At 38.0% G+C, this 15,689-nt stretch overlaps 1 protein-coding gene across 1 annotated transcript in view; it reads left to right on the forward strand.

Moving 5' to 3' along the window:
- Positions 1-15,689, forward strand: part of LOC114646921 (inositol polyphosphate-5-phosphatase A) — a 494,778-nt gene that overhangs the window by 41,872 nt on the left and 437,217 nt on the right. The gene's annotated exons all lie outside the window — the stretch shown is intronic.

The raw sequence follows: 15,689 nt of genomic DNA on the forward strand, positions 1-15,689 counted from the left end.
ACAAGGCTACTACATGCATGAGATATCAATATTGAATTAGTACAAATGTGTTTAAGTATTGTCTTCTCATCCCTCTGTGTGTTTCTGTTTGATTATAGTGTATGATAGGTGCTGTGGTTTGCAAAACTGATAGACTCCATCCATCCATCCATTTTCCAACCCGCTGAATCCGAACACAGGGTCACAGGGGTCTGCTGGAGCCAATCCCAGCCAACACAGGGCACAAGGCAGGAACCAATCCCGGGCAGGGTGCCAACCCACCACAAACTGATAGACTTTCAGTAGGAAATTATAAATCTACAGCTGTGTATTAATCTGGAGGGAAAAAGATACAAAAAAACCAGTTGAACCCTTTAAAATACACCCCTTAATTTACTAAACTCACTTCTTCTGGGTTGAGTAGGAGACTGTCATTGTTCAAACATAAAATATCACTTTGAAAAGGCAAGAAATCTCTGTTTACAGCCCCATTATTTGTTTAGTGTCAGGAGTTCACTTCTTTATTTCAGATAAGACTTAACACAAGTTTCATGTGAATAAGGCCATTTTTTATTGTATTTTTGTCACTGCGCTTCCTTGCTATTGTTACAGTAGCTCTTATTTCCACTGTTTACAAGGTGCCAGATTATTTGGTTTTCAGTGCTGTAGCATTTAAATTTGAAACTTGTAAATATGAAACAATTGAGGCACTTTGATTTTGTACATTACATGAGGCTCACTGATTGTTCATTTAATACTAAATAGAGAATAAAGGTGTTGATGTTATTTATTTTTTAAGATACATAAATATTGAAAGTCAGATTTCACTTATTGGCCTTTAGAGCTAAACCAAAGATGATCAATAGGATACATTTAGAGATGGGCTGGTAACTTACGTTTAACAGTATATTATTTTTACTTCAGTTAGAGTTCAGGTGTTTCCTCCTTTTCACAGTATATCATTCTATTCAGTTAATTTCTTTATATATCTGTATGACTGCTCCATATTGAACGTAAGACAAATGTTTTCAATTTCTGCTCACAGTCTAAGTCTGCAATTCAACCAGTCTGAACTACTGAAATTACTGTTCTACCTATTGAACTAAGACGTTATTCTGAAAGTAGGTAACTTCAAAAAGAAATGCATTTTTCAATTGGTACTATCATGCCTAAGTGAAGAGCAACAGTAGCACTCTGAGCTAATGGAACACCGCTAAAGTTTGATTTTCCATTTCTTAGAATTGCTAAAAATTGCAAGGTCTTGCATTTGTGTCTCAAAGGTACGTAACCTGTGGTGGTGTGAAGCCCATTACAGTGCATAGTGACAGTTAGCCTGGCTGGAAAGTGCTAGATGACATCTGACAGAGCCTATTGGGAGATAGCTGGAGTTCTGCTGAAATTATAAGAGTTGTCCTGCCTCTTTAATTAATAATGGGGTAATACCATACTTTAAATATTAATTGGCATCCTTAAACTTATAACGTTTTGTGTTTTTAAAAGTAATTTAATGTTTACTAATACAATCTTTTTAAAACATTTTTGTTGTGTCATAAAGAGAGTAGTGTTTTTTCTGGAATTTTTTTAGATGGTGGCATTTTTTGCATTTGGAGATTGGTGGGCCTTCTTAGAAAGGAGTTACCGATAAATGAAAAAATAGTGGCAATTATTAATGCAAAGACCATCATTTTAGTACAAAAAAAGAAATACACATTTTTTATTATTTTACAATAAAATCACACCCACATAAAAGACATAAATACAGTTTTTAAAACTGAAGTATAGTCACAAAAGACATACACATTTTTATCAGAATCACAGTTTCTAATCTTATATATAAATGTCTACATGTGGAAGTGTGTGTGTGTCTGTCTGGCCTGGAAGTGAGAGGTGGAGTCTGGGTAAGGGCTTCACCTCTGAGGAAACAGAAAACTCACTTAGCCGCTAATAATACAAGTGAGGCCAGCACGTCAGCAAAACAAAACCTCAGAAGAAAGACAAAGTTGCTTAGCTGCTAACATCTGCAAAACAGTATCCCTTTTGCTTTCCACCCGCTGCTAATACACAAGCAAGGTGAGCATGTCTGCAAAACGAAACCTCTGAAGAAAGACAAAGTCATTTAGCCACTAATATCGGAAAAATGGTATCCCTTTTAGTTTTCCTCCCATCGCTAATACACAAGCGAGGCGCACATGTCGGCAAAACGACACCTCTGAAGAAAGACAAAGTCGCTTAGCCACTAATATCAGAAAAATGGTATCCCTTTTACTTTTCCTCCCGCTGCTAATACACAAATGAGGCCAGCATGTAGTTCCTTTCAATTACCTGACATCTGTGCATTTCAATTTTTTTCTGACAATTTCAATAGTTTCTAGGCCCCCGGGCTTTTTACAGCACGGGCTTAAACAGCTAGTTTGAGATAATAACTTGAAGGTCATAACACTATTATTTGCTGTGCACTGCATTATAAGTAAATTTGTTGAAAATTACTGGAATGCATTTGCTTTTGGAGTGAGCTTGGAGTCCTGTTCTTGCCTAAAGGCATTGTTAGATTTACATCTCAAAACAACTTGTAACAAGCTTTAGACAGAAGGCATGTCAAATTTAAGCATTTAAGTTCTCGCCACTCCCAGTCACTGGAGCAGACACCTTAAATAAATCGTAGTGTGTGACTGATTAAAGATAGTTTTAAAGTTTTCACACGTATTCCAAGTGGCTTATTGCATTGCTCATGTAGAGCAAGGTGAGGGTCATTTTGACAGCCAATTGATGTAAAGAACACCGGAAAAAGAAATGTACTGTATGAAAGTAGCCAAACAAACATTATACACAGCTTAGGCTGCAGTATATCCACTTCAGAAATTCACAGTGGTGTAACAAACTAGTTTGATGTCTTTCAAGTTTGGATATTCTAATTATCGGTGTCCATGGTTTATATTGGGAGGGATACAAATCCTGTATATTTTGTAGAGTGTATTTCTATGGCTAACACCATCCCAAGGCACATTACTGTTAGACACCCAGAGTACAATTATTTACAACAATCTTTTACTGTTGGAGAAGTGCTTGGGGTCACTCAAGAGTTTGGAGGCAATAAAGGAACTGACTTTGTTAGTCACTCTGCCCCACTGTTATTCTGGTCCAAAGTGAGTGTCACTACAAAATCAAATAGGAGTTAAGTGGTCAGTGGGATGGCACTATATAAATTGGTAATAGCCCATTTTACCTATTTATCATTCACTTCGGTCGGATTCTGTTGTTTTTAAAAGTGCTCTGTAAATAAAATTTGACTTGACTTGTTCACTTCCCTGTAACTTTTAAAGAACCTGGCAATGTAAACTTTTTTTTTTTTCTTTCTGAAACTTTCCCAAACAAGGGTCAAACTTGTTGTGTTTTTGAGACCACATAACTGTGTTTACTCTGCCCAGTCCCAGTCAGCACTGATGTTTATTCATTTATTTACTTTCTTTTTCTTTTATTTATTTGCTTTTATTTTAGTACAGTACTGCAACTGTGGCCCAAGAATTTCACTTTGCATTTGCTTTATGTATGACAATAAAGATCTCTAAGCTAATCTAATTGCCCAGTTATAGGGTACAGCACACAGCAATCCGGTATTGGAAAAAAGTGAGCTTGGAAAATGAATGGATGAATTGTGTTTTAACTAAATTACTTAGAGGCAGATAACCTCTTAGGAGTAGATCTGAGTTTGCATGTTCTCCCTGTGTCCACATAGGTTTTCTCCCACAGTCCAAAGACATACAGGTCAGGTGGATTGGCATTGCTAAATTGGCCCTAGCGTATGTTTGTGCATGAGTGTGTTCACACTGTGATGGATTGGCTCCATGTCCAGGGTTTGTTCCTGTCTTGCTCCTGATGCTAGCTGCGATAGGCTCCAGCTTCCTTGCAAGGCTGCTCTGGGTAAATGGGTTTGAAGACGAATGAACTTGAATAACATATAATACTAATGAATACTTTATGATTCACACCAGTGTGTAATCATGAGAAATTCATTACACAGTGTACTTATTAAAATGGAGTGGCATGACTCACACTGAACACAGCAGAAACAAAACAGTGACTCCAATAAGAAGACAATTATTTTCTTCGCTAGAAGATAAATAAAACACAACCTTCAAGATGCTGGATCCAGTCCTTAGACCTTTTTAAAGCAGCCCATTTCATCAATATTTTAAACATGTTAAATGTGGCCTGCAATACCTGTTAGTTTTTTGAAGGTGTATTGCATAATTAATATGTTAATTATATCTGAATGTAATTTACATTTATACTTGGCATTAAAATGCCTCTTCAGTGTCCTCTGAAGTTTATTTGTGCAGCACAGCACTTCACACATACTAACTTGTAGTTAGAATGAAAACTGGCTACTTGTAATGGGCCAAAAAGGAAAAATACGTTTGCTGTATAAAAGTATAGTGTTTGAATGTGATGCCAAAGATATACCACTCTGCTGTATGGGGGTCAGGGCTGTCTGCCCTTCCGCAGCTTACCTGACTTGACTATTGTGTGTGGATAAAAAACACATTTGCAAGTCCAAGAAAAGAAAAGCTAATAAAGGGAGATGCCAGGTGGAATATTTGGCTGTAATGAGCCCTGAATTATTTGTGTGTCTTGTTTGCAAAGAAAATTTGTTGGTAGTTATTTGCTTAAATATATTCTGGTCTGTTCTGTTTCTTTTGGTAAAAAGTAAAACTGAATTTGACACCCCTGAACTAGAGGATCATAGTCATTTGGGATTTACTGCAGAAATTTGTTTTTATAACTGTTAGCATTCTTTATCAAAGTTGTGATTATATTTAGGAAATATAACAAAATTATTTCCACCCATATCCTTTCCAGTGTTGGTTCCTGCCTTGTGCCCAGTGCTGCTGAGTTTGGTCAGGCCCCTTTTGATCCTAAATTAGATTAAGTGGCTTTGAAAAGATGTGGGTTTATGTCTTTGTGTATTTTCATTCATCAGTTTTCCATAATGTACTGCAATTGTATGTAATTTTAAAATACGACTAGCCCTGTGATGATAATGATATTACACAATGCTTACCTGTACAGTATATGGTAAAATAAAAATATTTGCCTCCCCCCCATCCCCTACATTTTTTTGCTTTGTTGTCTGTAATATTAAATATTTTCATGTCATAAACCAAAAATGATCTTGAATGGACCTGTGAAACAGTAACACAAATATTTGTCATTTTTTTGTTTATTTGTTAACTGTAGTTGTCCAGTATTCAGTGTGAAAATGTCCTCTTGGATTTAATAATTGCTTGTGTCACCTTTGTCAGCAGTAACTGCAGTGGGATGTTGAATATGGTAGGTATGGTAAGAAACTGATCAGTGTAAGGAGGCTCTTTGGCCTCCTCCTTGCAGAAGTGCTTCAGGTTAGTAATGTTTGTAGGTTTTTGAGCATGAACCGTTTGTTTCAGGCCCTGCCACAACAGTGTTAATTAAATCTAGTCTTTGCCTGGACTGGTGTGTATTCTGAATAAGAATATAATGAACAAGCTGATCAAGTTTGCAGATAGTACTAAACTAGAAGAAAGGGCAGGTAATGCAGAATCGGGGGAATCATTACAGAGGGCCCAGAATTATTATAGAGCAGGGGTGCCCACACTTTTTCGGCTTGCGAACTACTTTTAAAATGAGCAGGTCCAAATGATCTACCTACATTAAAAATGCTATATATATATATATATATATATATATATATATATATATATATATATATATATATATATATATATATATATATATGTATATATATATATGTATATATATGTATATAATATATTGAGTATACTTTATACATAAAATATATGTTGTTGTACCTTGCATAACTGAATAACCTTTATGGCACAATAACAATTCAATACATTTATGGTCACTACAGTATTTGGATTCAATAATCTTCATGTGGGAAAAGGCTGACTCGCAGAAATACGTAGAGCCGAATAATGCAGTCAAGGAGGTAACACATTTCCTCATGTTTGGGTACTTTTCCTCTGTAAGTTCCAAAACTGTCCATGAGCCCCATACTTCAGCTGAATGTCATCCTGTAGTGTCAAAATCTCATCCTCCACTGTAGAGGAGTTTTAGGAGAAACAGCATTGCAATTTTTGATGCAGGTGAATCACCCTCAACATCTTCCCTAAATGGATAGCACTTAAATGTAGCGATTGGCTCAAGTAAAGCTGAGTCTTGAAACCGTCTGTCAAAGTCTGACAGGCAATTTTCAATCTGCTCTGTGTAGCATATGCTGTCAAGTTGCGCACACGCCTTCCATTTGCGTCTCCAGGTCTGATGCGAGGTTTTGGATGTTCCCCAAATCAAGGTGCTGCAGCTTTGAGGACAGATGTTGCATTTTTCGTTTGAAAGCATTAACTGAGCTAATCATATCGACCATGGAGTTCTCTTTTCCTTGCAGCTGTAAATTAAGCTCATTCAACATGTTGGTCAGATCGGAAAAGAAATGCCAAGTCTAGCGGCCATTGATTGTTATTAAGTTGCTTGTATTCTGCATGTTTAATGACAAGGAGAAACTCCTTTTTCTCCAGCCAGTGGTCTTGAAATCTCAGCAGGAATTTCTCCCTAGCCATCTGTCTCAACGAAGGCCTATTTTATCATCTCTCCATCTTGGAAGGACTTCTTATGCTTAATGACCGAGTGACTCACCCAGAACGATGCTTCGGTATGTCTGCCTGTGCTTTCGAATTCAGCCGAGTGAAAATGACGGCTGTCCCATTAACTGCGATTTTAGTTCCCTCTCCTTTCTCTTTCTCAGATCGCTTTTCGGAAGGAAGTCAGTTTCGTAGTTTTTATGAACAGTTCGAAAGTGCCTTTCCACATTTTTCTTCTTTGGAATAGCAATGATAGATTGACAGATCAGACAAACGCACTTCGATTGTGACATTGTGAGAAAAAAGATCCTCTTCCAATTCCACATCCAGCCCATACCCTCCCCAAACAAATTTTTTTTTTTTCGATATAAATTGGAAGGCTAACTAGATCACAGCCGGAGTTTTGCAGTAGCTTGTGCGTTTGATCGTGCATGCGGGATGACCAGTGTGTTAGAAGAAAAGAGATCTCATACTGGCCGCCCTGTATGTCAGTCAAGTGGCAAATGCCATAGGGAGGATATATGATAGACTAAAGTTTAAACAAAATTTTTTTTAATGCAATGCTATCTACCTGCACTACCTTTCCGATCTACCGGTCGATTGTGATCGACGCATTGGGCACCCCTGGGCAGCTGGAAACTTAAGAATACACTTCACACAAATGTTAGCAAGTTTTTCTTCACACAAATAACTATATAGACTTGGGTACATGAAATAAATTAACTATTTATATGATTGTTTTTGTCTAGTTCATGTTTTTTGACTCGAGGATTCTGTTTTTATGGTTTATTTTTCATTTTGACTTATTCTGAAAAAGTTTATTTTTAATGCTGTCTTGTTTTCTTGCCGTCCTGGGTATGACGTTAATCTGCATCCAGCCCTGCATGTAGGCCCTCCAACCTGCAGGGAAACACCTGGGAGTTGGTGGCAGAATTGGCACTCCAGCCACCATAAAAAACCTCACACTGGTCCACAACATCTGAACTAGTGTGGTGCTGAGGTGTCACCTGTTGCATGGCTGCACTCAGGTCCTGATCTGGGATCCTGAGTAGGTTTGTCTTGTGGTGTGTGCGGCAATGCACTGTATCAGCGCGTGCTCCTAACTTTGTTTTCATGATACAGTGAGGGTGTATTACGTGACCCAAATTATTGGCCAGATGATGACGTAAAAATTACCCTATAAAGATGTGCAGTGCATTATCCCATGGTTGATATTTTGTTTTGAGTCTCAATAGAGATAATTTATTATTCAAGTAGACAGTAGTGCTAGGTTTGTTTTCTGGTTTCTGACTTCTTTTTGACTTCAACTCCTAATTTACATTTTGTCCTTTGAATTCTTGGTTATCTATTTGATTTTGATTTCACAGTTGTGACTTTGTCTAAGGAAGCATTGCTTGGTCTTATAATTTTCACAGTACTCTTTACGCTCACTGTGTGTCTCTTAACACCAAGTAATGTGGTCAAAAGTAGGACCTACAGATTTCAACTTGATTTTATTTTGCACAATTTCAGTGAATAGGATCGTCACGTTTGTTGGTCTGATTGGCCTTAAACATTAAAGTTTGTGCTAGTCAAACCTAATCTCACAAGAGCAACTGAGAAATTATTAGTGAATCCTGTAATGAATCATTGTACAGTATATAATGCATTATACTATTTATCAATTTGCACACATAAAAGTGTTTCCTTTCCTTTCTATATCCATGTCTTCCACATGATGAGCTATAAGATGGTTTATACAAATATTTGAACTGTCAAAAGTGCTATTTTTGCAGTGTCTTCCAATGGGCTGTCTAGCTGGCAAGTTGTTGTGGTGTAAAAAAAGAAGTTCTCTGGGTTGGCACGGAACTGTGAAGGGGCCTGCCAGAGACCACATAGAGAGAGAGAAACCCACACTATTGGTTGCAGAACAGCTCGAAAAATCAGCGTGGGAAGCCAGGATCTCCCAGGGGGCAATTAACTCTATACATGCGGGGGGTTTCTTAGAGAAGCATTTTGTTGAGAGGTAAAAAAATCAAAATGTTTGGTATGTTAAAGTGAAACAAGAGGGCAGGAATCAGTACAAGGAGAGGAGAAAGTTTCAGAAAGGTTTAATGACAACCAAATTGTGTTGGTAGGACACCAAAATAACTCCCACTCACCTGCCCTGGATTAAGTGTGTTAGGAAAATGGAAGGATGGATGAATTTACATTGGTGTTCAGTTGATTCTTTGTGTTATTTATAAAATGAAGCTTTTTATGTAGAAAACAAAATTAAAAATACTGTGCCTTGATCATACGTATTTTTATTTAAGTAACTTTTGAATGGAATAAAGTCAGTACAGTTCTTTTTCCAAATGAGTGATTTACTAGGAATTACTCTTGTGTATGTACAGTATAAGACCTTCAATATTTAGGTGACTAAATTTCAAAATTGATATGTACTTGGCTTAAAATCATTAAAAGTACTCAGAAATATGCAACAAAACCATTCTGCCTGTCTTTAGTATTTTAATTTACATTTTTTAAAGAAAATTGTATATTTCTGCCTTCCTGGTATAGTTAATAAACTTTTGGTTAGTGTACTAAGTTGGAAATACAGCAAGAAGGAATTAGAATCACAGTACACCTTGAGCAACACTTCTTTTTAGCTTTTTAAGATTTTTCCTCCTCCACATAGAGGAAGGGCTAGAGATGGTGTTTGGGTTTTGTCTTCACAATGTTTGTATCAAGCAGATTCTTAAGATTCTGTTAGACCTCAGTGCAGCATTTGACACTGTCAGACATGACATCCTACTATCCAGAATGGAGAACGTGCTGGGTATCTCTGGCACTGCCCTCCAGTGGTTCAAGTCCTATCTGACTGATAGGCAAGAGTTTGTTAGTCTTGGCAACAGCAGACCCAGCTCAGCGCCAGTCACACAAGGAGTCCCTCAAGGCTGTGTCCTCGGTCCTCTGCTGTTCTGTATTTACATGCTTCCCCTTGGCCATATTATCCGTAGCTATGGACTGGGTTATCATTTTTATGCAGATGATACTCAACTCTATTTCAATGTTAAAAGTGGAACTTCATCAGAGCTTTCTCAGCTCACAACCTGCCTTAGTGAAATTAAAACCTGGATGGAGCAGAACACTTTAAAATTAAATTGTAATAAAACTGAACTCCTGCAAATTGGGACTAAAATGCAACTTAATAAAATGAGCTCCTTCCCAGTCCATCTTGGCGGTGATCTCATCAGACCTGCCTCTACTGTAAAAAATCTTGGTGTCATTTTTGATTCCTCCCTCTCTTATTCCGCCCACATAAATCACATTAAGAAACTTTCTTACTTTCACCTCCGTAACATATCATGTGTTCGCTCCTTCCTCTCCTTTTCTAACGCTGAGAAACTTGTCCATGCTTTTATCACATCCCGCATCGATTATTGTAATTCCCTACTGGCAGGTGCCCCTTGTAATCTTATATCACAGCTCCAGCTTATTCAAAACTCAGCTGCAAGAGTCCTTACTCAAACCAGCAGCAGCGAGCACATCACATCCATCCTGCTCCGTCTCCACTGGCTCCCTGTGTCTTACAGAATCGAATATAAAATCCTACTAATAACTTACAAAGCCTTAAATAACCTCGCGCCAAACTACATCAGTGACCTTCTCCATCACTATGTGCCTGCCCGCCCACTAAGGTCCTCTGATTCTGGCAATCCTGTTGTGCCCCTCACTAATCTACACTCCATGGGTGACAGGGCCTTCAGCTGTATAGCGCCCAGACTCTGGAATGACCTACCAAAATTAATCAGGTCAGCTGACTCCATGAATTCTTTTAAAAAACAACTCAAAACTCATCTGTTCAGGAAGGCTTTTAGCTCTACTTGACTTTATTACCCTTCTCTCAGTTTACTTCTCTGTCAAGATGCTAATGTAACCTCTGTGTGTGTGCTAGACCATCAATTATGTTGTCTGTTTCTTTTTTTTTTTCAGAATTCACTGTCTTAATCTTCTTTATTTATCTGGTTTGTACAATGCTATATACTGTGTACGCTGCCATTCTTTATTATATTCTGTAAGTGCCTTGAGCATGGGAAAGGCGCTATATAAATAAAATGTATTATTATTATTATTATTAAGTTTTAAGAAAGTTATGCTTACACCATCTACATAACGATGTCTACTCCCTCCAACTGAGATTTGTATAATTTTAACTAAAACCTTAAGTTTTCTTTCCACATTATTGAATAATGCTGTCAGAAAATGTGATCAGTTCTATGTAGTTGTTAATTTATGAGCTTGCACAAGGGTAATATGGCACATTTTAATAGTTTATTATTATAATGGCAACATACTGCATATTTTTGCATATTTATCATCTTTACTCTACTGCTTCTATTCTTGGTTCATAATCACTTAATTCTTTGCCTAACTTGACTAAAGTTTTTGGTCAAGCGGCTGAACCGTAACTAACCTGATTATGGTTTTGCCACTTTATCAACAGTTAGTATCCTATATCAACTTATTCTACACTCCCCTTGGTAGTTGATGTTGATGGACACACTAATTGGTCTTCATCAGTCAGTGCTTTAGTAACAGACTTGTACTGATAGCCTTCAATAATTTTTTTTCTTTTTATTTCAGGCTGAAAAATATCAAATCTCAGCTGGTTGCTTGATGGTGAATTTTTAAATTCCCCTAGCAAATGTGTACCGTTTGAGTGACTACAGCGTGTAATTGCATTAGTTGTGTATCTGTAACAATCTAGAACACCGTACAAGCATTTTTGTTTTTCAATTCAGACTTCAATGACCAGAATTATTGTCCTGTGTTCATCCAGTACAAGAAACCTCTGCCCTTTTGTCACTGTCAGTCCTTTAACCTCCTTGGTATTAACCCTAAGCATGACTTGGCCTTGGTATTCTGTGTAAATTGGTTAAGTACAAGTCAGACACGGGGCAATACATAATGATCTGCTTTATAGTGTTAAACCTGAATGACACTCGGGACAGTATTCTGGTGCCAACTATTAATGAAGAATTAAATAACATCATGATACAAACATTCATGGACATCTATGTGTTCTACCACTTTAAGGTAACTGTATGGAAACTCAACATTATTCATTATTTGGTGGAGCAAACTGCAAGTAAATCATAGCTTGAATTGAGAGACAGTGATGATGATGTGAATTGGCCATCAGACTTGGACACGGACAGTGAAACTGACACCTGTTTGATAGATTCCAACCTGCCAAGACTCCATCATATTTTTTGTTTGAGGTCTGTATGTTTGTTTCATACTATTGCTGACAATTCTGTACATCCACTTTGCCCATTTACAGGTAACACTAGTCTGAAACAAACCGCTGTGCTGAGCAGTGTCAGAACATTCATGGTAAACCCTTTGCTTGTTGCAGTTGCTGGCTGCCACTGCTGATGACACCTAATACTGCAGGGCATGGTGGATAAACCAGTCCAGAGATGGGACTGGTCCAAAAACTGGTTGTTGCAGACACGCATTTTCAGCAAAATTATGAGTGTATTTTTTTTACTCATTATGAAATACCTGTATTTCAGTAATAGCGATGACTATGATGAAGACAATCAATCACCCAGCACCAAAATTGTACACACTGTGGGATTTGTATCAAGTGATCATGAAAAGAATGCAGGAGGTGCATGCTCCTGATCGTGACATTAAGTATTGAAAGTTTCGTGCTTTAAACGGGAAGACTGTTATGGCATTGAAATGGGCATGATAATTTATCAAGTTTATATTATGTGAGGACTAAACTCTGGGTGCATCTGGAACTCGATACTTTACTCTAGTACAGAGACCAAGTGACGGCAAATGCGGTCAATACGGCATTAGTACTTCATCTGTGCTGTCACTGGTAGATGCTTTACTTGTCTAAGGTTACTGTATAATGATGGACAGTTTGTGTACCTCCCCTGAACTGCTTCAGATTTTACTTCAAAGGAAAACAGATGCATATGGCACTGTATGACCAAACTCTGGTGATATGCCTCGTGTCTCTGGTCACATAAATGAGTTGAGCTACAGCACGGTGCACTAGCTGGGCGACAAAAAGGCAAAATAATTGTGAGAAACTCGAAGGACCAGAGAGACATCTGCCTCCTAAGCACTTTTCACTGTGCAGCAACTGTCAATGTTTATGTCTGGCAAACGTGGATGTCACTATGCCCTAAGCTATGGTAAGCTACAATAACATAATGGGAATTGTGCAGATCAGGCATGGACATTCTACCCTGTCTTGTGCAAGCAACAGAAAACATGTTATAAAAAATCTTTTGACACCTGCTTGAATAGTACCTATGTGTGTTGGTGACTGTTTCAAAACATGCAACACGAAGCATGGATACTAAATCTGTGTTGGCACAGTAGTAGACTCTAGATATACCTTTCCTGCTGTGATTTTGCTGTTGAAAAAAATTGAATGCTTTTGGCACATTTTTCCGGGGTAAACGTAATGCTAAGAAGGCAATGTAAAGGTTTAGTGATAGTAACACACACTTTCTCACTGCTTACATGAAGAAGCAAAGTAGCACTTTTATATATTACTAGTCATTTAGCCCGTTACAATAACGGGCGCTAGAACAGTAGTGCATAAACATTAGTAGGAACAGTCTATATTAAATGGCAAGGGACTTTGACCTCATTCTTTTTGATGGTCGTATTTTTCTTTCTTTCAGCCTTTCTTTTGTTGATGTTTACTTGCTGAGCTGATCGTTCTTCGTGGGCTGCCGCCGTGTATTGTGTGTCTTTAATTTTCTGTGACAGTAATACTGTCTTGTACGGCTCTATTCAATAAGGGTGCGCACAAAAAGGCGAGCTTCAAAAGGGCGACCTCAATTGAGTGCGGTGAATAAAGGCGTTCGTAGATAATTTAGTTCAAATGGCTCTGGAATATGTGAAGAGCAACAAAGGTGCAGATCTTTATTTACGTGCGCCTTTATTCGCTGCGCGCAATTGAGGTCGCCCTTTTGAGGCTCACCTTTTTGTGCGCGCCCTTATTGAAGGATGCCTGTGCGCGCCCTTATTGAAGGATACCGTCTTGTACGTCCGCTGGCTTGTACGTCCGTAATATACCTTTAATTTTCTCTGGCGGTAATACAGGCGTGCGCGTCGGTAAAATGCCTTTAATCTCCTCTGACAGTAATACTGGCTTGTATGTGGCTGTAATATGCGTCACTGTATTGTGTACCTTTAATTTCCTCTCGCAGTAATACTGGTTTGTATTTCCGTAAAACGCCTGTAACTTTCTCTGACAGTAATATCGCGCATCGCACCGTGCCCCGCGCATGCGCACTTCATCAGAAGACACCCACACACGGACACCTGGACGCTCATAGGGATTTTATATATATAGATTCTAAATTGGCCCTGTTTGAGTGCAAGTGTTTGTGTGTAAGTTGAAACTATGATGTAATGGCACACCTGATTTGGTTCCTGCCTTGCCAAGCCTTCTTATACACTGTATTGTGACTAACCATTCCTAGAGTGTGGTCTTAATAGCAAATAATCAAGGAGGAGACTGGCAATATAAAATGCAATTTTGTCAAGACTGCAGCCAATGCATTTTGAAGAGATTCCTTCATCAGGACTTCTAATAAAGAAAATAAAATCCTCTTTAATAAAATTCCTGTGTGCATCCAGGTGTCCGTGTGTGTGTCTTCTGGTGAAGTGCGCACGCGCGGGGCACGGTGCGATGCGCGATATTAATGTCAAAGAATAATATGATTCTTACCGCAATAAGAGAAGTCGCAAAATCAACCAGAATGTTCAAGCAAATTATAGAAAAAAAAAAGATCAAAATCTGTTAAGTAGTTCACTCACTCGTGAACTAAGCGGAGTTAAGGTTACGCCCTGAGGCGGAACGCGTGAGTGAGGAGGGCCCACGCCCCCCCCTCCCAGCAGCCCAATGAGTCTCTCTTGGATATGCACTAATAAATCGGTACCACAAGCGAACTATGATACTTAGCACAATGAGAAAGTCACAAAATCAACGGAATATTCAAGCAAATTATAGAAAAAAAACCCGATCTAAATCCATTATAGTAGTTCTCTCGTAAAAAGCGGACAGACATACAAACGGATCTAAAAAACTATAAGAAATTTTGCGCTTGGACCACAAAATTTTTAAAACCATTTCTTAGCGAGTACCTATGGGCCAAGAGTAACCTACACTCCAAATTTCAAGTCCTCATGGTTCGGGAGATTTCATGATGAGTGAGTCAGTGGTATTTGGCTTTTATTTATATAGATTTAATGTTCAGTAGTTTACGCACATTCTGTAAAAATGATCACGTTATTATTTTTAATTTATTTTATTTATGTGAAAAAAAACAATTGGTCATCCTGTTTGCATTTTTGGTAATTTGCTAAATTCAGGGAAGGTGATTGAAGTTCTGATTGAATCTATGGATTGTGTGGACTTTTTAATGACTTACATGAATATTTCATTTCAGTCTAGGGCATTTTGGTGACTTGAGATTGGTCTTGCAATTACCCTGCAATGCTAAATAGCAACTGTATCTGTACTCCCCTCTTCAGCATTTATTGCTGTCACTTGAAATAGGAAATGTTTCAGTGATAACAGCAGTTTGCAGAAAGTGCTAGCCTGTGAAGTATTTTCTGGGTTGAATGAAAACTGTATTTGTTTTTCCAAAGTGCAAACAGGATACTGCAACACGTCAAGCTGAAGCAGATAACAATGCAGTGTTTTTCCAGTGAATTTGGTATTTTTGTTTTCAGCATAACCACTAGTTCAAATGTTAAATGTTTAAGTATAAACAAAAAATCTGTCCGGTGTAATATGTCTTTGTTTAAAATAAAATAAAATGTACAAGTGTGAAGAGTCACATATGCAGTATCCATTTAGAGTATGGTCTTTTTTAAAACAATTACATTTGATGTTTGTTGTCAAGAGCTGTGGCTTCCTTGTCAGCAAAGGCAACGACTGATTAACACGTTCTTTGATGCACTGCTTCTCATGAATGAGAACTTGCAGGTAAAGGTATTTTTAACTTTTGTAACTGTGGAGAATTTCACAGTGTTCAAAATAGTTATGTTGAGGTGTTCATTTTTATT

This window comes from Erpetoichthys calabaricus, chromosome 2, assembly GCF_900747795.2.
Source record: "Erpetoichthys calabaricus chromosome 2, fErpCal1.3, whole genome shotgun sequence".
NCBI classification, from domain to species: Eukaryota; Metazoa; Chordata; class Cladistia; order Polypteriformes; family Polypteridae; genus Erpetoichthys; species Erpetoichthys calabaricus.